Source organism: Rhipicephalus microplus, chromosome X (genome assembly GCF_043290135.1).
Source record: "Rhipicephalus microplus isolate Deutch F79 chromosome X, USDA_Rmic, whole genome shotgun sequence".
NCBI lineage: Eukaryota > Metazoa > Arthropoda > Arachnida > Ixodida > Ixodidae > Rhipicephalus > Rhipicephalus microplus.
Genome location: NC_134710.1, coordinates 469,931,902 through 469,959,111, shown reverse-complemented (window position 1 = coordinate 469,959,111; position 27,210 = coordinate 469,931,902). Strand labels below are relative to the sequence as shown.

General features: G+C 46.6%; 1 pseudogene; it reads left to right on the top strand.

The window, feature by feature from the left end:
- The first annotated feature begins 2,162 nt into the window (after positions 1-2,162).
- On the top strand, positions 2,163-10,477 carry LOC142777081 (uncharacterized; annotated as a pseudogene).
- The last annotated feature ends 16,733 nt before the right edge of the window (positions 10,478-27,210 follow it).

The following is a 27,210-nucleotide window of genomic DNA, read 5'->3' as shown; positions in this document are numbered from 1 at the left end:
GATCTCAGTTCAGTTCATTATCTTATCTCTAGTTAAATCACCCGTTTAATCTCTATAACCATGGTTATGCCTGCTGTGTAGTGTTCCTTTATTTAATAGAATTTATTTGAAACAGAGGGACGCCAATCAAGGTAGAGAGAAAAGAAATGTTTTGTTTTGTTGTTAGGCACAATATCAAGACTAATCAAGAAAAACTAGCTCTTAATACGTCCACTTCTTTCCCTTTTTTTTTTTTGCTCTGCAAGAAAAATTCCATGTTTGGCGTACTTTTATTCCTGTCGTGGGTTCGCGCCTATTCTTCTTGACGTGAAAAATTTCATAGCGCACTCGTTCAGCAGCACACCTTAAACCGGTTGAAGTTACCAGCTGACTCCTTGGGGAAGGGGCATGCCCTTTTTGTACCGACGCGAGTGCCGCCCACTGCCGACCAGCCGTCTTGAAAGACATCGGCTCCTCAGAAGATTTGTAAATTGAGTTCGTTGACTCACTGACTGTCTTGGATATGTCAAGATCACGCAAAAACCCGTTTAAATAGGTTGCCTCTTGTTCGACGACGCGGGCATTGTGAAAATAGATGCCGTGGTCGTTCATCACGCTGTGCTCAGCGAACGAGCTCTTTGTCACTGGAACTTGGGGACATCGTTCTTATGTTGCCGTAGCCTCTCAGCAAAGGTAATTACTTGCCCTAGAATGAAACGCTGCAATCAGCACGTGCGTGGCATGAAGTAAACCAGCGAAGTGACTCTTTTAAAAAGGGAAAAGAAGAGAAAAGTGAGCCCCGTTATTGTCTGCTTCAGTGAGCGACACCGCCACAGTAGCTCACGAGGGATGGGGGTGAGGAGGGATAAAACGGATAGGAGTAAATATGTAGGAAAGCCGAAGAAGGAGAAGAGAAGAAGAGACGTGAGGTGGTGAGCCAGAGCGAGCGACGACAAGATGAGGGGATAGAAGAGATAGGAAAGATGAAGCACGGTCACTGGAGTCCGAGGACGGGGCGCACCTGCGAGGGCTCCTTTCGGCGTCGGTGGATGGCGTAGAGCAAGTCCAGTAAGTCAGAGCTGCACTGTCGTCGGAGGTGGAAGGTCGTCGGCGGCAGGAAGTGACGTAGGGCGAGCCCAGTCGGCCAGAGCCACGATGACGCCGGAGGTCGCATGCGCGCGGAGCGCGCGACCGGTCAGCCCGAAATCCAGCAATCCAGTGAAGTAAACCAGCCCATGCGCTTTCCCTACGGGCAGCCTGTATTTTGGTCGCCGAGAAGGGCAGGTGCAAGCAACCCACCTGCGCCGTCAACTTCCACGAAAAATATGTCCGCCAAATTCAGCGTGGCTATTTAAGATCTGAACTTGTCTTGCAAATAAACGAACGCTCGCTAATTAAAGGAATTTTGTTGCAAATTCGGCAAGTGATCATTTATTTGCAAGACATGTATGCCCCTCGCTGCAGACGGTGTTTCGTCGAACCCTTCACTAGACCTTGAACTTGACTTTGAAAGAAACCACTTCTGCTTCCACCACTATTCACGAGGCTGCTACACACATGTAGGAATGTGTACCCTCTCGCTACCCGCAGCTTAGCCGGCGCACGAATTCCCATATAATGGTAACTATTCCTTATTGTTATGCTCAATAAAAATATCTCAATCTTGTCAGTAACCCCCCCCCCCCCCCCCTTCCTTCCTCCACGGCGAAGTTGTATTTCCTGTTGAGCGTGCATCGTGCAGGTGCAGTCTAGCTCAGCCGTGCAAAAACCCTCAACGAATGCAGAGCTTCCACCTCGTGGCGTTTCAGGGCCTTTGTACTCTTCCACCTTGTCAACTTTTTGGTAAGCCATGCTTGGCTAGTTCGGCTGGCAAAAACTACGGATAGAACTGCAGTTACGCCTGCCATGTTACCTTTAATCACGGTGAGCCGTCAGCATATAGTTAGTTAAGAATAGGGCCCAGCGGCTGTACGTAAGTACTGCCGCGAGTGAACATGTTACACTCATGCCCAAGATGTTCGTTCTCGTCTACGAGGCTCTGCAAAGTCGTCTGGCACATAAGAGACCATTGTCATGACAATAGTTTTTCTATCATGTGTAGTGTGGATGGGTGTGCAAAGACCTACAGTGAGTTCGAATCTTATCGAAGGCACATTTACCGTTTTCACAGATGGTATATGGACATGGACGATGCAGAGGAAGCCGGTGTTGAACCAATGGTTCTCGAAGAACCATCGGTACGTGCCACGAAAAGCTGCGCTGTGTACGACCCAGTGGGTGATCACAGTGAAATGTTTTCATCTGGCAGCTCGTCGAACATGACCAACGCGGAATGCGATGCGGACCCTGTTCCCACTCCTCGAGTGACCACTATCAACGACTTCGTGTTGAAAATAAAGAAACAGCTGTGCTTACTTTTTTTTCGTGTTGCAGAAGTGCACAAGCTACCGCACTCTACGACAGAAATTGTTTTCAATGACTTCAAGATTACCTTTTTCGACATCTTTCGGACGTTCGCTTCTGTCGTTGAAAATAACATCGCGTTGGAGTCGGCAGAAATCGAACTGCGCAAGTTACTCGCTGGTGAATTCTTAGAGGATATTTTTCAAGCAGCAAGTAGTAAATATAAGCGAGAGCAATTCGCCAGGCGTCACCTGCCCTATGTAAAGCCTGAAGTGCGTGACCTTGGTGCTGGTGAAACTTTCCAGTTTGTTCCTATAAGTGTTGTCATGCGAAATATTGTCCTCTGAGAACTTCCGCGACCACATAGAGCTAGATTTCTCAACAGGAGCGCCTTCACCAATGCAGCATAATTTTAGTGATGGCTCCGTATACAAAGAAAAGTTACATGCACTACTCTAAGATGGCACGCAGTATACGCTCTTTTTTTTGTGTTGTACAGCGACGAAGTGGAAATAATGAATCCGCTGGGGTCAAAACGGGGTGTTCATCAAATCCTTGTCGTGTATTTCAGCGTGGTAAACATCCATGCGAAATACAGATCACAGCTGAGCTCTATCCATGTAGTTTTAGTTGCACAGTATAGACTCGTCATCAAGCACAGAATCAATGTTATTTTGAAGCCATTTGTAGATGATGTATCAGCTTTATGGATGACTAGTTTTACTATACGGAAGGACTTTGTTGAGGTAAAGCTGAAAGCGATTCTGGTTGCCTTTTCCGGCGATAACCTTTAAATGAATCGACTTGGCGGATTCACGTGTTCTTTCAGCCGTGGCCGTCCCTGCAGGTTTTGTACCTCACCAAACTCGGCGTTTAACACTGCCTTTCACGAGAGTGATGTTCAGATTCGAAATCTTCCCTTGCACCAAAACCACGTTGCAAGTGCTAAAATAAATAGGCAACTAGCCACAGCACCGTACGGCGTTAAAGATAAACCTCCGCTCACAGATGTTGCCTATTTCGATGTGACAGTGCGATTGCCACCGGACTTGATGCACGGTGTGTTGGAGGGAGCCATCCCACATGTATTAGGGCAAATATTGCAAGGCCTGCTTAGTTCTCGAGTAATTAGACATTCGGACATTGATCGTATCCGCACACTTGTTTTTGGTGCTCACGACAAAAAGAACAGACCGGAAGAAGTCGTGAAATCCTTTCTTAATGGGCAAAGTGCATACAAGGGAACAGCTTCTCAAAAGTGGTGCCTATTCAGATTATTTTCTCTTATGTTTGCAGATATTGTTCCTAAACAAAATGAGCACTGGGAAGTGTACCTCCTTCTTAGAAGCATTGTAGATATAACATTTGCCGACAAGATTACTCACGACCACTTGGCATATCTGCAAGATGAAATCCGATTTTTTTATCTTTTTTGCTGCTCTCTACCCTGGTAAAATAATACCCAAACTGCATTCCTTGATTCATTACCCCCGGCTCATTAATGAACTTGGCCCACTAAAGCAATACTGGCGCATGCGATATGAAGCCAAACACCAGTATACGAAAACCATTGCACAGCGCAACCAAAACGTTCGAAATATATGTAGGTCTATCGCAGAAAGACACCAGTTGCTGCAGAGTTTTGAAGTTTCCAACTTGGAAGTGCACCGTGGCATGCAGACTGCAAAATCGAGGCAGCTGAAGCAAGAAGAGTTGTGCTCATACATGTGCAAAATTGTCTCTCCTGGCATTCCAGTATGGGAAGTTGGATCTGCCGAGTTGGAAAACTTGGTTTTCAAAATGTTGGATGTAGTCATCCTAGAGAAGCACCAGCTGCCACTTATAGGCCAAATAAGAAGGCTGTATATTTACTGCGGAAGCATTTTCCTTCTTGAAGATGTGCTCACGACGGTCACATTCGATCGTCACCGCTGGTCGTATGTTGTTGACAATAGAGACGAGCAAAAACTTGTACAGCTCTTCAACCTTCCATCACCTCAAGTTCTTGACCTATATTATGGTGCTGAGCTGATGCTGCGGCCTGAAATTATGATGGTTGAATGATGGTCCAAATTGTCATCTTAGACAGCTTTTTGTCACGGGCTGGATCAAAACTACCAGTAGCGTAGCCAATGTTTTTTTTTAAAGTGGTTTCAGTCATACTTCCTTTATCTTTGGGCTTGCGTTTGTGTATTTCATATATATATCTGTGTGTGTGTTTGTGTGTGCGAAATTAGAAAATTCATTCCCCCTGGCTACACCACTGAGGATGACAAATGATTATATGCTACATCTCTCTTTTAGTGTATGGTCTCTAATTTGCTGTCATTACTTCTCTTTTGCTGTACCTGATGTACCCTTTGATCTACTCTGTTTTGTAACCAAAGCTCGTTACATTTTTTTTCATTTTATCAGCGTTCTTAGTATCTTCCTTCTGTATTGCTAAAGAGCGCATGTCAGTTTGTCTGATAATAACTTAAATAATATCCACTACATCTACAGTGGAACGTATTGTGCATGGTTTCTTTGTTAAACATGGCTCTGTTTATTTAGTAGTATCCAGACCAGACAATTGATATGATTGTTACTTTGGACTATCCGATGCGCACATCTGCTGCAAATGTGAAATTTCTACCTTCAACTGCAACCTAAATATTATCATTGAGCGAACAACTTCAGTTCATGAGCATAAAAAACAATGGGCAGCCACGAAGTTGCGGCTAAGGGCCTGCTAGCTTAAAGAGTTATAGAAATGTACAGCTGTGAAAATTTACACCTATAGATTCTTTGCCGTTTTCTTACACACGAGAATAAGAAAAAGTTAGTAATAGCTGAACTGAGGTAGTAACCGTTGCAGCTACTGTAAGTCTTTGCATGCGGCTAGTAACTGCTTATTAATGTAGGTAGTAAATAAGTAGCAAAGAGGTAGTAAAAATTCAAGAGAGGTAGTAACAGCTGTATTTGCTACACTGTTGCAGTTAGGTTGTAACTTTTTACTAACGTAGGTAGTAAATAGGTAGGAAGAAGTTAGGTACGGTTCAGTAAAGGTAGTAACCGTTGTCGTTACTACCTGTTCGCTTGCAGTTACTGCCTTTTTACTATCTTTTTTTAAGAGTGTAGATATACCATACGCCGAGTTTTGTCAATGGCATGTTTTACGGCACGCAAATGCCACCTGGGGCAATTCATCTGACCCAATCTCGAACCGGATTACCTTAGGCCGTGTAGCAGTAGTAATAATGTTGATCGCAATCAAGAAAACTGACCTGGATCACCCTTATCGTGATTAAAGCACATGTGTGACACCGGCATTAAAGAAAGACTTGATGTTCTGCGACAAAACTCGTATGTAAAGAGGTGGAGGCCGACTTTCCTCTTTGTCGCTTAGTGTTTCTTTTCGTGTTTAGAGCTTCAATATCTTAATCTCCTTTCGCTCAAGCACGGTATATTTTTGAAATAAAAGACACAAAAATAAAATATTGGTCACCGATCTAATCTTTAAAGGAGGAGAAATGATCTAAAATGGTATGACATGAAACGATCGAAGCGGAAGAAGAAAAGAAGAGCTAAAGAGCTTTCTAATGAATAAATGGATAAAATAATTTTAGTATAGTTCAAGAGGTCGCGCTGTCCTAGCCTGAAGCGGGCTGCTCCCGCGTTTGGGCCGAAAGAGCTAGCTTTTTAGCCGCTTCGAGGCCCGTTGGGCTGCCCATATTTGTCCCTATAATGTAGGACTGTGTAATGCTACCTCTAATCGTTCTTCATTTTTTTTTGCCGCTGCGTAACGTGGTGCAACGCCAGAGCATATGAGCAAGATCTATGGTGTCATGGCATTCATCGCATGTTGTGCGAACAGAGAACTCCACATAAATTCTGTCATTTAACAACCTGCTAGGGTACGCTCTTCTGTGTAATCACCTTAGCGTAATGGGCTGAGCTCCCTTAAGTTTGATATGTGGAGGGGGGAAGACCCCGCACTGCACATAGAGATGTATCCTTATCTAGTTGCACGAGAGGATGTGATCCTTTCATTCTGAAACCTCAACATCTTCTTGCCTTGTGGCTGCATTGTTGCCTATACCTCGTGTTTTTAATACATAACCTTGATTACTCCAGAACTCCATGACATTTTATAAGACCACTGAATTCTTGGCCGATTCCCCAGAGTGTATATAAGTCTTCAAGAGAAGATGAGCAAGAACAAGAACCTTCTTCTGCTGTACTTTCGGGCTTCCGTGGATTGGTTCATGGCACAGCTCAAGGCAATAAGAAGTTACGTCAACATAACTGCCATGTAGAATAGCGTCATTGAATTTTTATTTACAAAGACCTGGATTTGGGATTTGTTCCACTGCCGCAATGTAAATATTGCAATCAAGCAGAAACAATCTGGCACTTCTTCATCGACTGTCGCAGATATCAAAACCGCAGGGAAAAATTTTCAGAAATACTTCTTTAGAAAAGTGGCCTTGAGCTTTCCACATCCACATTACTCTTTTTGGGGCGTTGACACTAGGGCAATGCAACAGGGACATAGTTGGTGCTGTATTCAATTACATAAAATAACAAACGGAAAGTCATTTAATATTATCTCCACACGTAAAGACCGTTCATGTACCTATAAACCTCCTCTGCATCATTTATTGATTTCAATATTCATCAGATTGAGCAGACCGGAGCCCATGTTGAATGGGTGCAGCCAGGGCATATGATGCAGAGAAAAATACTCACGCCCGAATATAGAGGAGGAGTTGGGAAAGTCCAGGTCAAGACGATTAAGTAAGTGTTCCAGGGTTGGGGCAATTTCACATCTGCAATAACTTGAACGTGACCGACTGAGCCGCATTCAACTAAGGTCTAGGGGGAGGAAAGGCCGGCCCGCTCAATATGTAATGCGAAGTAATTCCATTGATTGTTGATAGCAAGTCTGTAGGGGTATAATCCAGAAGAAGAGCTGGGGCGTCTGTACACGCGTGGTGCATAATATCTCGTGCTAGACAGTGAGTGCATTCATAGTGATTACTCCCAGCCAGATCAAAGACTTCACCGACTTGAACGGGCAACCAGAATATAACCCGGGGGCAAGAAGTCACGACCCTAAGTGCACGATTACATTGAGTAGTTCGTTTCTTCTTTTTTTCTTATGGCGCGTGGCTTACATTTAGTGTGAACGCGAGTGTGCGAGCGAGCACGTGGTGACATCTCACGGTGGTAGCCGTAACTATGAAGGTGATGATGCTCGATTAAAAAAATAGCCATGGACTCTGTTTATGGACTAGAGTATAAAGTTGGGCATGTTGGTAAGACATACTTAATCGACTTAGCGCGTTTTGAAACATAGGACAAGGAAAGGGACAGACGGGAGCGCTTACTTCCAACAAAACTTTATTTCGAGGAGCGTTCCGTCGGACATGGCATGAGAGTGTGCAAGATTCTGAGGACTGAGTTCAGAAGGCAAGTGCGACTGCTTTGGCAGTGGTTTTCGCTTCAAATTCTGAATAGCAGAGATGATGCCAAGCGAAGAAGACAGCTTCATGAACTTCAGCGCACCATTCATCAAACTACAGAGGTCATTTGGGTCTGTGATCTGGCTCGTCTGCGAAGTCAGGCTAGACCAGCACCAAAACGGGATGAAAGAGGCATGAGTAGCGTTCACAGGCTGGAGCCGTTACAGTTGCCCCCGGAAGTGTCGAAAACCCTGTCACTATAGACCAAAGTTTGCGGTAGAGCCAAGGCTTTCCGCACCTGAGAGGCTCTCCTTGGTCCGCCTAATTTCTGGGAAGGCAGTTGTCTCGGAACATGACCGTTGTGTGTCAGAAGGTGTTGATGTGCTCCGTCGTTCGAAGCAACACTCTTCCAGGTTGCCGCTGAGAAAAGTGGAGGCCTACCTTAGGAACAACGCCCTCACCGTACTTCCAGCCGACAAGGAAGGAGGGTTTGCCGTTCTTTCTTACAAGCTTTTCCGTTCTAAAGCAAGTGAAGCTGTTTCATCTGTTTTCAACTGTTACGACGATGTTGTTCTTTCTAAAGTCAAGTCTCAGGCAAAAAAGATGTGTGAAAAGCTCGACTTCAGTAAACTTGTTAGTGACATAGCATGTAGCAAAAAAGATTGTCTTGAGGTATTCTTCAGTGCGAAAACACATAAGCCTGAAAAACCATTTCGTGTTATCGTTGCAGAAAATGGCACGTGGCAAAAAAATGTTGCGTTGTTTTTACAAAGTAAGCTTGGTCTATTAACAGTAGATGGCCCATAATTCCCATCAAGTTCTTGATTTCGTCCGATCCCGTTCGAATCAGCACATGTGTGGTTTTTCCATTGATGTAAAAGATCTGTACGATTCGTTGCCTCACAAATCGATTCTTAGTTGTGTAAAAGAGAGCACTGACAAGCTTGGTAGCATAACATTTCAGAATAGTGCTGGTATATCGGCTAGTAGCTTTTTAGAACTTTTATTCTTTTATTTGCAATCTACTTTTATTCAATAGAATGGGAAGCCCCACCTTCAAAAGGAGGGCATTTGTATTGGATCATGTATTGCTCCAATCTTAAGTAATTTGTTTTTAGCCAAGCTCGACAGAACCGTTTCCGGTGACCTTAGTGACAACCGAATCATGCGCATCTTTAGATTTGTTGACGACTTCCTCATTCTTCTTGACTGTGATCCCTTTTTTGTGCCCTAGATATCCTCAACTTGATCAAGGAGCGGTTTAGTCCCCTTGTTTTAACCCATGAGTTGCCTGTTAATAACACTCTCAGATTTCTAGATATCGCTCTCACGTTTCACCTAGACCACATTTGTTGGATGTACAAACCGAGGAGTAACAAACCCTTGCTTCCGTACCATTCCGCCCATACTAAGCTCGTAAAACGAGGCATTGTAAACATGTGCTTTTGTAACGCCTTGCAGAAGTCATGTCCACATCTGATGGCAGCTAGTTTCAAGGAACAAGCAGAACGACTTCTGGACGCTGGCTACCCCTCTCACGTACAGTTTTCCGTCGCGGGAATTCTCGTCAAGAAGCTTCAGTCCTTGCATCAAGGTCTCCCTCATGTTGAGCCATTGAGACGTCAGAAGCTGGCCGTAGTGCCTTATCTGCATGGAATCTCGCACAACTTGAAAAAGGTTGGAGAGCGGGCCAATGTAATGGTGGTGTTTTCTGCCCCGAAAAAGCTCTCGTACTTGTGTATGAAAGTTGTTTCACATGCTAAACCAGGATGCTCTAAAAAGCACGTAACACTGTTTGTCACATGCGCGCAATTTGTAATCTATCAGATACCTCTTTCATGCGGTAAACACTACATAGGACAAACTGGCAGGTGTATTAATGACCGGCTCCGCGAACACGCTTGCAACGTAAAAAATGGTCGAGATGGTTTTTTGGCACTACATTGCAGCACGTGTGGCTGCAAACCACTTTTTCATGGTACGGTAATCATAGGAAAACACAGAAATAAAGCGACAAGGGAGATTATTGAAGCAGAAAGGATCAGTAGATTAGGGCTTAACTGCGTCAGCAATCCTTCTCTCGGTCTTTGTGAAAAAGAATTGTCGTTTTTGAGATCATAAGTTTTTAGCGCATGGCAATAGAGGGTTTTTCATTTGTTTGTCGGTTGTTTTGAAATTTCATGAGCATATATATGTACGCTCCTCGAAATAAAGTTTTGTTGGAAGTGAGCGCTCCCGTCTGTCCCTTCCCTTGTCCTATGTTTCAAAACGAGCTACGTCGATTAAGTCTATTTATGGCACCGTCTTTTGGGTTCATCACTTGTAGAGAGAAAAAGTATCGATTTCTACTCGACTTTGGGAAATGTTTGTAAAGTACAGGCCGTGTGCAGCGCTAAGATGTTTTGGCTCGCGGGCTCTCAAGAGCTTCAATTATATTCGGCAGCGTTTTCCGACCATGCTCAAAATGTTTTGCCAGGTGCCCATAAATATTTTCGCTGCGAATTTTCTCTTGCTATTAGGTTGCTTTCTTCTTGCTATTAGACGGACACAGGTGGTTGCACACGTCACTGCTGAAGCGAAAGTGCCGCAAGCGTCGGCCCCGCTGCAAACGCATTCCCGCCGTGGCCACGTTGACGGTGCTGCCATAGAGTAGTATAAAGGTCAAGAGAGGGCACCTCGATATGCCCCTGTGGTTGATTTAGGTTCGCAGTGCACCAAGCAGGTGTAGTGGAACTTTGAAGCCTCAGAGATGGCAGACCGCATAAGACTGTCTCGAAGGCCATTTTGTAGTGACTCGGATTATATACAGCCTCCGAGACCACTTACACGTGCGGGCTCATTTCTGAGGTCATACTTTAACTTTTTTTCAACGCGTCGTTTGCATGCATCGATCATCTTCGTGTAAGCTGCACCGCTAGAGTGGCAACCACACGATGCCAATGTGTGTCTATGCACACAATTTAATTAAAACATGAGAATCATTGGCGGAGCGAAAACTTTTATTTTCAAGTCATGATATTTGTAAGCACATGCCCATTTTGTTAATGTTTGGTAAACGCAGGCAGATAAAGAAGTTAATTGCATTCTGAGACGCGAAAGCACAGCTGTAATGTCATTATTATAAGTTACACACAAGAAATAAACATATAGGCAACAATATAATAAGAACCGCAGCATTGCAAAACTGCAATGAACTCACACAACTACACATACAGTGCAAAATGTGACACGGCAGCAGTAGCCTCAGCACTTGACTCCAGCATGAACCAAAAAAGGAAAAGAAAAATGTCGGCTACGATTCATTCCCACCTTCGCACTCATTTTGATTGATTTGTGGTGTTTAACGCCCTGAAGCCACGATATGATTATGAGAGACGCTGTAGTAGAGGTCTCCGGAAATTTCGACCACCTCGGACTCTTTAACGGGCACCCGAATCACGCGGGCCTACATTTCCGTCGCCATCGAAAATGCAGCCGCTGCAGCGGGTTTTTTCCTGCACACTGATTTTCTTCCACACACTTTACATCGCTATTTCATGAAAAACAGCCACAAGCAGTTGCCGCAGCAAGAACAAATGAATTTCAGGTGTCATGCAAGCTGTTAACAAGGCAGGAGTGTTTACTCAAAGACTACGTCCTAGCTTTAGCTCGAAAACATTTTTCTAGATTCACCACTTCTTTTATTGCGCCCGTTTGAGCTTCAAGCAATTTGTGAACGGCACAGATAACGATACTGAACATAGCTGCACTTTTCACAAGATCTCCTTCATGCAGTGAATTCGAATACATGTAGCGGCACAAAGAAAGCCTAACGACGCGAGCGGCGATTGCATTTCTTGAGCCAAGAAAGAATTTTCTCGCAAACGTGCTGCGACACATTCCACACAGTTTTCTTTCGTGTGAAACAATCCACGAAAACAGTACGCGAAGTGAAGAGCATAAAGAAGATCTCTGCGCCGAACAACACAACGCCAGAAACATTAGGTTAAGGTATAAATGACAAATTCAATACGCACTTAACATAGTATTGATGGCGTTCGTACCTACCAGCAGCCAAGCTGAGAGGCAGCCGAAACCAGCGAAGACCATCGCACATCTTTTATGGCATCTTCCTGCTGCTGCCTGTACTTCTTCATTTCCGCAAATGCTCATGAACACTGAGCGTGACAACGTTGCCATCGCGTCGACGCCATGTGAACTTTTTTTGCATCCGATTCATGCCTGATCTCAGCCCGACGTTACCGCACCGTATACAATCGCAGACGACAAAGACGCATTCAGACCACTATTGGCACTAAAACGTACGCAAAAATACGTAGACGTAGAATGCACAAAAAAAGGTCCTGTATATAGTAAATAATTAGTACGCGTCTTTCCTTGAAGCAGTAAGCGATATGTTGACATCTTACGGCTGTGGTGAAGCTGCATAGCTCAGCCGCCTTTTGGCCCTACTGACCGCTTTGTCATTTTTATGTTTCTCTATGCGGCTGCTGTGCAATTCCGCTTCTTCCACTCACCGTTGGCGCTTTGATTCGGCTCACAAAAATGCTAGATCTTCGGTGCGCAGTTGCTGCTTGCGCTTCGCCACCCTAACGTGCTCGTGTGGCGGCACTGCTGCATCGGCTCGGTGAACATGAATTCTCTCATAGATCAGATGTCGACGCTGTTTTTGAAAAGTTGCCCGCTGTTCGGGCATTTGTGCGATCCATGCCCTATCCACGTTAAAGTTGTAAGTTGGAACTGTTGTGCTTGGGCTTGGCGGCATGGCTGTGAAGGGAAGAACAATGCCACTGATGGCGCAGTCAATGGCACGTGTACTTGGGTACCACGCAGAGAATTTTATCACAAATGGTGTGGCCAATGGCGAGCTTTTGGGTGCGACGTAGAGAATCACAAAACTGACTGCGCAGCCCATGGAGACCACTGTCGAAACTCAAGGCGAACGAACGATTTTTCGTTTCGCCTGGCCATATACAGCTCCCACTTTAAAACGCGGAGATGAAAAGGCAGATGGTAAATTATCTCCATGAGTACCACCTACATGTCTGCATATGTCACAGTCAGTGCTCCTAAGAAAAGCAGGAAGAAGAAGTGTCTCTTTAGAAGACGCTTGTTTCAGCGCTCTGTATTTCTTAGTGAAACCATCGGTTTTTCGAGGTGCCTCACCTCCCCGTCTTGCGGTGATGGCCACGGAGCACGCCAGAGGCCCACCTGGTCAGAGGTATTCCCACCCGACAACCACAAGGAAGCGAGCTGGCTCCCCCAGTGACACTGAAGACGCCGATCTGTATTCTAGGTCGGAAGACGACACATCCGATGACAGCTTTACACCTGTCCGGGGTTAGAGGGAAAAGAGAAGGACTGCCAATACATCAGCATCTGCTCCTGCAAGTACAGCGACTGTACAGCCAAGGCCTGCGCGCTGGCCACACATCATCATCTTCATGCCGGAAGATTTTTCAAGCAACCTAGGACTGCTGAACAGGCAAGCCCTTTCCGTTGCTATGGAATGTGTGGTGCCAGGTCAAATTAAGGACGTAAGAGTAAACCAAAGGAAGAATATTCTCGCCATAGACGTGCACGATGTGAGTGCGCTAGGACGGCTGCAGCAAATGAATGAGCTAGGCGGCATGAAAATGTGTCCCTTTATCCGATAGATGATAAATCGATTGCCGGTGTAATTGATGACATCAACGTGGCCATTCCTAATGTTGACTTGCCTACCCTCATCAAGCCTATTGTAGTGGAGCATACGCACCAACGCGTATGCGCCTTCGGAAGACAACGAAAAGCCCGTGCTCTGCTTGCGCGAGAGTTTTGTGCCGCCTTTGTCAGACTGGCCGTACGCCCACTTTCCGTTGCGACCTCGTTGCGACTTCTCGGCTCGAATAAACGTCATCACATTTGGTGGAGGCTGCTGAGATCCCCAAGAAGACCTGGAGCTCCGCTCTCGCAAGTTGCCTGAAAGACTACCGCGAAACATGACTGACGCAGTCGCCAACCAGCCCGTCCCAGCCCAGCCAGCACCATCGGCTGCCCCGTCTACCTGCCCCGGCGCTACTCGCCAGCGGGACCCACCAATCTTCAGCGGAAGTGGTGAGCAAGACGTCGAAGACTGGCTGTCCTTGTACGAACGCGTAAGCGTCAGCAACAAGTGGGACGACGACTCTAAACTCGCTTACGTTATCTTTTACTTGGCAGACGTAGCTAAGCTTTGGTTTACCAACCGCGAAACCGCCATCGCCAACTGGTCCTCCTTTAAGACCCTCGTAACAGAAGCGTTCGGCCGACCAGAGGTCCGCAAGCTCCGCGCTGACCAGCGTCTGCGCCACAGAGCCCAGCAGCCTGGCGAAACGTTTACGAGTTACATTGAGGATGTGCTCGACCTCTGCAAGCGTGTTAACCCATCTATGCCCGAAGAAGAGAAAATTCGGCAGATTCTCAAGGGTATTGAGGACGGCGCATTCCAGATGTTGCTAGCGAAAAGCCCGACCTCGGTGGCAATCCTCGTAAGCCTGTGCCAGAGCTTCGATGAATTACGCCGTCAGCGTTCCATCGCCCGACAGAGTGTCTCACCACCAGATTCGATCTCGGCTGTCGCACTCGCAAATGTCAACGTTCGCCAAGAAAGTCTGTCCAACCAGATCAAAGACTTCATCAGGGAGGAAGTTGCCCGACAGCTCTCCCTGCTGCCGCATAGCGACGCGCCCACCGCAAGTCTGCCTTCGACACTGCAGCAGGCCATACGCACTGAAATTTGCGATGTCCTACCTACAGTGCAGGCCCCTTACGCATGCACTTCAGCAGCATCTAATCTCTCAGCTGTCAGCTACGCACCACCTGCACCATCTTCACCTCTCAGCTACGCAGCTGTGGTTGCGCGACCCCCACCGCATCCAGTATCCTTATCGGCTCCACCTCCTCCGGCAGCGCCTCCGGTTTACAGGCCCTCACCTCGCTTTTTCCGTCCATCTAATGAGTGGCGCACCCATGACAACCGTCCTATCTGCTTCGCGTGTGGCATCGCTGGCCACATTGCACGCTACTGCCGCCGCCGTCCCACACCTGCGTACGCCTCCTTTGGAAGTCCTACCTATGCGTCGCAGCAGGCCACCACGTCTGCATACGAACAGAGGCACTCTGACTCGGATCGTCGCCCATCGACTTCTCGTTTCCCATCTCCTCGTCGCCGATCGCCATCTCCTATGCGTCGTAGACCACCTCCTGAGGAGGGAAACTAATCAGTGCAGTTCCAGAGGCAAGAACTGCAACTTCTGCGCAATTATCAAGTCCTCCATTTTCGCCGCGAAATGTTGTTGATGTCAATGTTGAGGGAGTCGCCACACAAGCGTTAATTGATACTGGGGCCGCCGTTTCGGTGATGAACGCAAAATTTTGTTGCAAACTGAAGAAAGTGACCACATCTCTCTGTGGCATCGTGCTGTCCACGGCTAGCGCGCAACACATTCAGCCCTCGTCTGTGTGTACGGCGCGCGTCGTCATCCAAGACGTTTTGTACATCGTCCAATTTTTTGTACTACCATCTTGCTCTCATGACCTCATGCTGGGTTGGGATTTCTTATCAGGTCATGAAGCTATCATCGATTGTTGCCGTGCGGAAGTGTCCCTAGTGCCAAGTTGTGAATTTCCACCACCCGACCATTCACCACTGCTCTGCAAACTCATCGCTGACGACGACATCACCTTGCCTCCGGAAGCTTCAGTCCCTATTAGCCTTTCATGTGTGGCGCAACCTGACGCCACGGTGGTGTTTACGCCATCCCCTGTTTTTACTGAACGCAAGGGCATCGTGCTCCCATTTGCCGTTCTTACGATTGCGTCTGGTTTAACCGTAATGCTGGTTATCAACCACTGCAACTACCCCATTGGCTTGCTTCGTGGTGAAACGTTAGGATATGTGCAACCTGTCGACCATATCAATGATATTATTCTTCCCGACGAAACGCCATGTCAGATTGCCACAATCACTCAGGCGTCTGAGCCATCAAGCTCACCAGCCTTCGACAATGCTATTGACGCAGACCTTCCCCCCTCGCATCGCAGCCAACTTGTTGCTCTCCTTAACAAGTTTCGCTCTTCTTTCGACTTTCAGAAACCTGCTTTGGGCCGCACCACGACTGTCACTCATACTATTGACACCGGCTCACATTCGCCTCTGCGACAGCGTCCTTACCGCGTTTCTGCCGAAGAGCGACGCGTCATTACGGAGCAAGTAGATGACATGCTTAAACGTGGAGTCATACAGCCTTCTCAAAGCGCTTGGTCGTCACCCGTGGTTCTGGTAAAGAAAAAAGATGGCACCGTTCAATTTTGCGTGGACTATCGCCGCTTAAACAAGATTACGAAGAAAGACGTCTACCCGCTACCACGAATAGACGATGCTCTTGACTGTTTACAAGGCGCCGAGTACTTCACATCCTTGGATCTGCGTTCTGGGTATTGGCAGGTGCCAATGGCTGAATGTGATCGCCCTAAAACAGCCTTTGTAACGCCGGATGGCCTGTATGAGTTCAAAGTCATGCCATTTGGGCTCTGCAACGCGCCTGCGACGTTTGAACGCATGATAGATACCATATTGCGGGCCCACAAGTGGAAAACTTGCTTGTGTTACCTAGATGACATCGTAGTCTTTTCAGCTGATTTCCCGACACATCTTCGTCGTCTCCACGAGATTCTGACGTGTCTAGCTTCTGCAGGCCTACAACTTAACACCAAGAAGTGCCACTTCGCAGCCCGAAAACTAACCATCTTAGGACACGTCATCACAAGAGACGGTGTTCTTCCGAACCCCGATAAGCTTCGAGCTGTCGCTGACTTCCCAATGCCCACATCACTGAAAGCCCTAAGAAGTTTCGTTGGTCTTTGCTCTTACTTTCGTCGCTTCGTGCGCAACCTCGCGTCCATCATTGCACCTCTGACTAGTCTGCTTTCCAACAGCAAAGGTATATCAGCATGGTCACCTGCATGTGACGACGCATTTCACCAGCTGCGCCGCCTGCTGACCTCGCCACCTATTCTTCGCCACTACGACCCCACTGCTGCCACAGAAGTTCACACTGATGCAAGCGGCGTTGGTCTTGGCGCAGTTTTGGCACAACGGAAAGGCACCCAAACCGAATACGTAGTCGCTTATGCAAGTCGCGCTCTTAAGAAGGCTGAATTGAATTACTCCGTGACAGAGAAGGAGTGTTTGGCCATAATCTGGGCGCTTACGAAGTTTCGCCCGTACCTTTACGGCCGTCCTTTCGACGTGGTCACCGACCACCACGCTCTATGTTGGCTGTCCTCCTTGAAAGACCCGTCCGGACGTCTGGGCCGTTGGGCACTTCGATTGCAGAAATACGACATCCGTGTCGTATATCGTTCCGGTCGCAAGCATGCGGACGCCGATGCACTTTCCCGATCGCCATTAACACCAGATGTGGCTTCTCTGTCACCCCCTTTTACCACCTTGTCACCACTCGACAGCACTGACATGCTTTCGGAGCAGCGTAAAGACCCATACCTTGCCTTGTTAGTCGACTACCTTACCAATTTGTCTCCTGTCCCTTCCACGAGATCGCTGCGCCGGCAAGCAGCCCACTTTGCCTTACGTGACAACATTCTGTACCGCCGCAACTACACGCCTGGTGGTCGGAAGTGGCTCCTAGCTGTCCCAACTCATATGCGCTCTGACATCTGCATGAATTTCCATGCAGATCCCCAAAGTGCTCACGCAGGTGTCCTGAAAACCTACGAAAGGCTGCGCCAACGCTATTACTGGCGAGGAATGTATCGTTTTGTGCAGAAATACGTTCAGTCTTGCACCACTTGCCAACAGAACAAAACACCTCCGCGACACCTTACTGGCATGTTACAGCCGCTCCCTTGCCCGGCTCGCCCATTCGACCGCGTGGGTATAGATCTCTATGGCCCCCTCACATATAGTAACTCTGGAAACCGGTGGATTATTGTCGGAGTCGATCATCTCACACGCTACGCTGAGACTGCAGCTCTACCGGCAGCGACCGCCCACGAAGTTGCACTCTTCATTCTCCGCAGCTTCATTCTACGCCATGGTGCTCCGCGGGAATTACTCAGTGATAGGGGTCGAGTGTGGAAACCGCCATCGCCAACTGGTCCTCCTTTAAGACCCTCGTAACAGAAGCGTTCGGCCGACCAGAGGTCCGCAAGCTCCGCGCTGACCAGCGTCTGCGCCACAGAGCCCAGCAGCCTGGCGAAACGTTTACGAGTTCAATTGAGGATGTGCTCGACCTCTGCAAGCGTGTTAACCCATCTATGCCCGAAGAAGAGAAAGGCCCCACAAACGAGAGAACTGTCATTACACAAGTGCGGCGCCTTGGAAATACGCGCTGCTTAAAAAATCTTTTTCAAGGGAGATTGCATACTGTCCCACGTTAAAGTTGGGCATTTCCGACATCCGGTTCGATCATTCATCCAAAAGACACTTCAATGTCATCAGTGCTTCAGGCTAGGACATATCAAGGGCGTATGCCCCAACTAACGACTGTGTCCCCATTGTGCTGAACCTCATGTCGAAGACACCTGTAGGGCGACTACTCTGACGTGCACCAACTGCAGCAGTGCTCCCGCTGCCTCGTCGAAAGACTGTCCTCGAACCCGAAAGGAGCGTGCGGTTCTCAAACAAATAGCCCGAGACAACTCGACACACAAGGAGGCAGCCGAAGTAGTCCGGCGTCGGTGTCGACGTCAGCATAATCGAAAGTCTTCAAAGAAGGCACATTCCCGAAATGCTAGTTCCCACTAATTAGCGGTTCCACTCAGTAGCGCCGCGAAAGGACCCACCACTTCTACAAAAGAAGCGGAAAAGCCTTCTTCTTCGGAGGAATGGCCCACGCTCCCGACCTGCTCTTCTGCCAAGAAATCTCAGCAGGTTGCGGCCACACCAGAGCCGTCTCCAGCCTTGGAAGATTTGCCTAAAACAGATTGTCAAGTGATCTCGGTGCTGCGTTCACTCATGGAGGCCATCCGAGCGATATAAGTTGACATGAAGACAGCTTCTGCTCGAAGCGCATTTGGAGTAATGGACGTCATAAGCCCAGTGCTTGAATCTCTCAACTAGGAAGATGGCTACACACACCTCATCATTTCGTAAAGAATTCAAGGCTGCATTCATCATCCAATGGAACGCCAGAGGACTAAAATGACGCCTTTTTGATTTTTGTCAGTTTGTGTATAGCAACGTGTTTCCACTCATCGTCATTTGTGAAACCAATTTGTCGAAACCAATAAGACTTTCGGGGTGCGAAGCTGTCATGTCTTCAACAAATGGAACGTGCAGCAAAATCATCATCTTTGTTCGTCATAAAGTGACGCATGTTGTGCAACCAATTGCGCCTCATGATGATAATCGGTAAGTTTGCATCACTGTGAAAAAGAACAAACTCAAGTTTACTATCATAGGCGTTTCTATATCGCCTTCGAATAATCTGGACTCCAGGAGATTAGCGGATATTTTGAGAGCTTGTCCTGCACCATGGATCATCATAGGTGATTTCAATGCGCGCCATCATGTATGGGGAAGTACGCGGACAAACACAAGAGGACGCAGGTTAGCAAACATCACCTACAACAATGGCCTTACTCTCCTGAATGACGGTAGCACCACTTTTCATCGAGGGGTGACATACGACAGCTTTCTTGACCTTGATTTTGTCTCCAATTCCCTCGCGAGATACGTCAAGTGGTTTCCAGATGTTGAGAAACGAAGAAGTGATCCCATTCCAATCTACCGAATCATCAAAGACTTGTCTAGTTTTGTTCCATGGACGACCATTCGAGCAGTCTAAGGGACCAACTTCAAATCCGACATGAAAGATGCTTGCAGCGATGGCCTACGATCTGGGTTCGAGCAAACAATTAAGAGCACACTCGCACGGTGACAATATCTTTCGCACGAAACGACTTTGACATAGAGTTGGAGCGAATCCGAGCTCATCGACGCTGGGCAGAGCGTTGATATCGGCGCACAAAATCAACTCACGATCTTAGGGCAGCCAGGTTTCATTCAAAGCGCTCGCGTTCTTTCAAGGGCAGCAAGACATGGATGTCGCAGAAGGTTTCTGCGCTGATCGACAACCAAGCCAGTCGTTCCGATTCTCCAGTGAGAAGTGACGTCACCCGTTCCCGTGACAACCCCATAGACCTCCCTTTTACAATGGAGGAGCTCGAGGTGGCAGTAGCTCTCTGCAGGCGTTCAACTTCTCCGGGTCGAGATGGTATTTTGTAGCGAGCCTTGTGCAACTTTGAGGAAGGTGCAAGGAGACAACTGTTGAGCCTTTACAACATCTCGTGGCAGGATGGCAATGTTCCTGACGACTAGAAAGTAAGCCGCTTGGTACCCATCTTGAAGCAGGGCAAATCCTCACTCGAACTCGCCTCATACCACCCAATAGCACTGGCCAGCTGCGTAGGAAAGATAATGGAAAGGATGATACTAGGCCGCCAGGAGTGGTATCTTCAATACTACAAGATTTATCTGAATTCTATGGCTGGTGTCCGGCACAAGCACTCTTCCATTGACAATGTCGTTGATCTAGTTTCGTACGTTCAGCACGAAAGACCCCGTAAGCGACTATCTCCAGCTTTGTTTCTAGATGTGAAAGGGGCATATCATAATGTACTACATGAAGCCATTTTGGGTGATCTTGCGGTGGCTGGCCTTGGTGGTCGATTCTTTCGGTGGATTTCGAGTTACCAGGCTGCAATATCATTCTTTGTGTTAACAGAAGATGGCCCAACTACGCGATGCTACACTTCCAGGGGTGTTCCTCAAGGCGGAGTTTTTAGCCTGACGCTATTTAATCTTGCAATAATTGGCCTTGCTGAATACTTGCCAAGTACCATTAAGATATCAATATACGCAGACGACATCTGTGCCTGGACTTCGGCAGTCACACGTCCTCAGATACGTTCCCAGCTTCAAAGAGCATCAACTATGATTGCCAACTACTTGTTGAAACAAGGTCTCCGCATTTCACCTCAAAAATGCGTGCTGGTGGCCTTCCCTCTCAAAACAATGACCCATTATGTCATCTACGCCATACTCACCGGTTTCTGGGCATCATTATTGATAGGGACCTTGGTTGGAGTCCGCATGTGGCCGTATATGAAGAAGGGCCTGACCGCTATTTCCCAATTGTTCAAGTTTCTGGCAGGAAAGACGTGAGGAATGTGAGTAGACGCAATAATGAAACTCTACAGAGCCCTGTTTTTCGGTTTCCTGAGATATAGCTTGCCCGTGGTGAGCAATACCTGCAAGACATATGTTCGTGTTCAACAGGCAGTAGAAGCCCAAGCGCTGAGAGTGTACCTTGGTCTGCCCAGATGTACGTCAACAGAGGCAACAATTGCAATTGCTGGTGACTATCCAATACAAACTCACATTGCTGTAGAAGTCCCGAGAAGCACACCAGACACTTTGCACGTGCTCCCTGTCATCACTTTGCACTGTTGCTTTCGGAGAGGTGCCAAGCATCGTTCGCTAAAATGATTGTGAAGTACAACGAGAAACTTCCCTTGGGCTTCACTTCTGCATCTAAACCATCAATACCCCCTTGGTGTCTTATTCGACCCACAGTGCATGTTTACCACGGATCCGGAGAAAATCTGAGCTTTCATCGCCCGTGCTGAAACAACTGTCGCTTTTTCTTTTGGACGAGAAATGTGCAGACAGTGAACATATATATATATATATATACCGATGGCCCCACGAACCGCCAGTGTTCGTCAGGTGTAGAAGTTGTCCCAGCAAGAAGTGTCACCATCAGCTTTAGGACGGACCACTCCACGGCATCTACAGCAGCCGATGTAGCTGCTTTGCCCGCTGCAATTTGTGTGGTCAATCTGGAACCACTCGATTTTCAGCGACTCAAGGGCTGCCCTACTATCTGTGCTTTCAGCACTGCGTCGCAGGCCCTACGAACAGTTTATTTTCGAAATACGATGCCTTCTCCACACTTCGCACGAGAAAGGGCATCATGTGACGTTTCAGTGGCTTCCAAGTCACTGCAGCGTCAAAGGGAACGAACATGCCGATACTGCCACGCGGGCAGCTCTTGATAGAACACGAGAAGAAGCCATACTAATTTCGCGGACTGATGCTGCCAGTAATCTTCGACGACTTGCGCGTGAAATCATGTTTTCACTATGGTGCCCACCAAGCAACGAGACGAATCGTGAACACCACCTGTCCTCTTTGATGGCTCTCCGCATGTACACTGGGCTCGACCAGAGAGAAGCCACCCCTTCTCCATCGCTTATGGCTAGGGGTGGCATTTACAAAATCTTGTTTATTTGTCATAGGAATGGCTGACAACGCTCTCTGCGATGCCTGTCGTTGCGATGAGATGCTACACCACATCATGTGTGACTGTTCGTTGTATGACATCCAGAGACAGTCACTGGCGTCCGTTCCTGCGCGCATCGACAACAGCCAAATGTCTGTGGACACTAGTCTTTCAAGTGCCCGAGAGAAGACATTGTAACAGAAGGCAACAAAAGCACTGTTGAAATTCATACGTGACATGGACCCTAACAAGCGGCTGTAACAGCAATGTCACACACCACGAAAGACAAGACTGGAGTATGACTGAGTGTGCGCACGTGTGCTGCTGAATGTGCTGTGTTTATCTCTCTTCCCTCTCTCCTCTCTATCTTTTATCTCCCCATCCCTCTCCCATGCGCAGGGTAGCAAACCGGCTGCCTGTAGGCTGCTTTACATCCCTGCCGTTATTTTCCTCCTACTTTTCTTCCTCCCGTCCTTCAAAAAGTATATCAAACAACATATCTCTTCCCAGAAACAATAGTGAGTCATGTTTACGAAGTCGTATCTCTATTCTACTAGTGATCAACAGTCGCCATGCAGTGGGCGATTTTCATTACTTTGTGTCGCCGAAAACCATAATCCTGCAAATCACACAAATAGTAATTTATAACTACCGAGAATTCGCGGCAAGAGTTACGGAATCCGATTGATTGATATGTTGGGTTTAGTGTCCCAAAACCACCATATGATTATGAGAGACGCCGTAGTGGAGGGCACCGGAAATTTCGACAACTTGGGGTTCTTTAACGTGCACCTAAATCTGGGCACATGGGCCTACAGCATGTTCGCCTCCATCGAAAATGCAGGAGCCGCAGCTGGGATTTGATCCCGCAACCTGTGGGTCAGCAGCGAGTACTTTAGTCACTAGACCACCGCAGCGGTGCAACAAATTTCAATATTTAAATGAAGGGGTGTCGTTGTAGTTGCACTTAAAGATGCATCTTCATGACGAATTTTGTCTGACCTAAATTCACTCTCTTTCAACACGTAATATGTCAAGAATAGGTATGTATGAATCAATGTATAACAGACTGCCTTACTACGGCCTTACCAACGATGCACTGTTCAGTAGTTGTGTGATTCGAAAAAAAAACAATACCCAAATTATACAAATTATACAATTATACAAATATACAATACTATACAATAAAAATTATACAATAGTTCGCTCGCCATGGTGGCCTAGTGGCCAAGGAACTCGGCTGCTGATCCGCAGGTCGCGGGGTCGAATTCCGGCTGCGGCGGCTGCATTTCTGATGGAGGTGAAAATGCTGTAGGTCCATGTGCTCAAATTTAGGTGCACGTAAAGAAACCCAAGTGGTCAAAACTTTTAGAGCCCTGCACTACGGCGTTTTTCAAAATCATGAGGTCGTTCTGGGACGTTAAATGCTTCCTATCAATCAAATGACAACTCACTGATTTCAGTCATATTACGTATCCTACTTTATTCCTAATACTTTCGCAGAAAACGTGGAGACATTTAAATACCTTGCTGTCACTCTTTCGTCATCATCATCATCATCAGCCTGACTACGTCCACTGCAGGACAAAGGCCTCTCCCATATTCCGCCAGTTAACCCAGTCCTGTGCTTGCTGCTGCCAATTTATACCCGCAAACTTCTTAATCTCATCTGCTAGCCTAACGTTCTGTCTCCCCCCAACCCGCTTGCCTTATCTGGGAATCCAGTTAGTTACCCTTAACGACCAGCGGTTATCCTGTCTACGCGCTACATGCCCAGCCCATGTCCATTTCTTCTTCTTGATTTCAGCTGTGATATCCTTAACCTCCGTTTGTTCTCTAATCCACTGTGCTCTCTTTCTGTCTCTTAAAGTTACACCTACCATTTTTCTTTCCATTGCTCGCTGCGTCGTCCTCAATTTAAGCTGAACCCTGTTTGTAAGCCTCATGGTGTTTGCTTCGTAGCTAAGTAGCGGCAAAATACAGCGGTTACATACCTTCCTCTTGAAGGACAATGACAATCTACCTTTTATAATTTGAGAGTGCTCCACCCCATTCTCATTCTTCTAGTTACTTCAATCTCGTGGTTCGGCTCTGTGGTTACTACCTGCCCTAAGTAGACAGTCTTTTACAACTTAAAGGGCACTATTACCTATCTCGAAGCGCTGCTCTTTTCCAAGGTTGTTGTACATTACTTTCGTTTTCTGCAGATAAATTTTAAGACCCATCTTTCTGCTTTTCTTGTCTAACACTGTAATCATGATTTGCAGTTCGTACCCTGAGTTACTAAGAAATGCAATGTCATCGGTGAAGTGCAGGGTACTAAGGTATTCTCCATTAACTCTTATTCTTAACTGTTCCCATTCTAGGCTTCTGATAACCTCCTGTAAGCACGCGGTAAATAGCATTGGGGAGATTGTGTCCTCCTGCCTTACACCCTTCTTGATTGGTATTCTGTTGCTTTCTCTATGAAGCACTATGTTAGCATTTGATCCCCTGTAGATTTCTTCCAGGATGTTTATATATACTTCATCGACGCCCTGATTTCGCAGTGTCTGCATGACGGCTGATATTTCTACTGAATCAAACGCCTTCTCGTAATCTATGAAGGCTATGTATAGTGGTTGGTTATATTCTGAGCATTTCTCTATTACCTGATTGATAGTATGAATGTGGTCGATTGTTGAGTAGCCTGTTCGAAATCCTGCTTGTTCCTTCGGTTGATTGAATTCTAACGTTTTCTTTACTCTGTTAGCAATTACCTTTGTAAATAGCTTGTATAATACAGAGAGCAAGCTAATCGGCTTGTAATTCTTCAAGTCCTTGTCATTTCCTTTGTTATGTATTAAGATGATGTTAGCGTTCTTGACTCTGGTACTCTTCCCGTCAGGAGACACCTCGTAAACAGGGTGGCTAGTTTTTCTAACACAATCTGTCCTCCATCTTTCAGCAGATCTGATGTTACCTGTTCCTCACCACCAGCTTTGCCTCTTTGCATGCTCTCCAAAGCTTTTCTGACTTCTTCTATTATTACTGGTGGGGTGTAATCTGGGTTACTGCTAGTTATTATAGTATTAAAGTCGTGGTTTGTCCATAGTATTAAAGTCGTGGTTGTCCCGGTTACTGTACAGATCTCTGTAAAACTCCTCCGCTATTTTAACTATCATATATATGTTGGTAGGTATTTTGCCTCCTTTGTCCCTTAGTGCATACATCCGATTTTTGCCTATTCCAAGTTTCCTCTTCACTGCTTTGACGCTTCCTCCGTTTTTCAGAGCGTGTTCAATTCTCTCCATGTTACACCTTCTTACATCGGATATCTTACGCCTATTACTCAACTTCGAAAGCTCTGCCAGTTCTAGTTTGTCTGTTGTACTTGAGACTTTCATGATTTGACGCTTCTTAATGAGATTATTCGTTTCCTGGGTAAGCTTGCAAGTGTCCTGTCTAACTACCCTGCTTCCAACTTCCACTGCACACTCCGTAATGATACTCGTCAGATTATCATTCATTGTATCTATGCTAAGGTTGGTTTCCTCACTAAGAGCCGAGTACCTGTTCTGAAGCGAGACTCTGAATTCCTGTACTTTCCCTCTCAGTGCTAGCTCATTGATTGGCTTCTCGCGTATCAGTTTCTGTCGTTCCTTTCTCAAGTCACCCTTTCGTAATACTCATCAAATACCCCATATTAACCCTTCCACTAACTAAACTCTGGTGTTCATGAAACGCGATTTGCATCATATTCACCGTACCAAGTGAAACTACAGTGGCATATAAGGCACATATACTACGCCCCACTTCCAAACGCTTCCCCCATCTGGTCGCCTTATCAAGCATGTATTATCAATGCCCTGAAGGCAATTCAGAATCACGCAGCAATGTTCGTTCATACTTCATATGGCACCAGTGTATCACCACTAATGTGCAGACTAGTTTGAACGGGGGCGATCAATCCAACGCTGCATTGATCATTCGCTAAGAAACTTTCACAAGTCCTTCATGAGCTCGTTTCATCATGCACCATATATCTTGGCGCCACCACCACTCATATTCATGGGTTGGCAAAAAAAAAGTACAGCTTACTCAGACTCACTCATAAAGTATATTTTGTGCTAAGGGCTCACTCGGGCTCACTCACCAAATTTTCCGTCAACCGGATTCACTTTGACTCACTTAAGTATTTTCTCAACCAGACTCACTTGCGCTGAAACTCACCAAAATATCACTCACTCAGACTCACGGCTAGATGAGTGAGCTGGAGTGAGCTGACACATGAGTTATCTTGCGATCTATAGGTTGGCATCGCTCCGCATAGGGCTTCACTTGCAAGAATCCCGCCCATGCAGCTGTACTAAAACATTTTCAAAATTTCTTTTTTCAATCATCAGCTGACTGCAGCAGTCGGCCCCGTCCTGTCGCTGATAGCCCCTGCTCATTACATTAACAGAAAAGCAACAATTCGCCACCATTAAAAATTCATGCTGCCACTAATTAAAAAAAATGTAAACCCACCATTTTATCTAATGCGTCAGATGACAGGTTTTCAGAGAGAGTAGAGTGAAGTGAATAATAAACGAATGCGTTGTACTAGAAGAAAAAAATAATGATGTAGCGCATGGGTGAGTTTATAACATTTAAACGAATTTCGGAAAAAGAAAGACTTTTGACAAACGTTGTAAGCAAGATGGTGCTTGAGGTCTCGGTTATGCTTATGCATGCGTAGAGCCAAACAATTATGACTTAACAAGCAATTTATAAAAAGGTCCAGACACGTGGTCTTTCCTAGTAACAAGAGCTTACTGGTATTGATCTAGAAAAGTAGAAGTTAGCCGTTTAAGTTCAGAAAGAGAACATAGACAACCACCGATCCGTGGCACGAAGCCACGAGAAGATCCGTGCGAATTTCTCAGAAATAAAAAAAGCTAATGGTTGTCTATTTTCTATTTTTGAACCCTGCCGCCACCTTAGAACTCATTTGCATTACACGCATATAAATTGTGCAATTCGGTATTGGGTTCTGCAAAGTTTAACGTCGATGTGGCTGTATCTTGGGC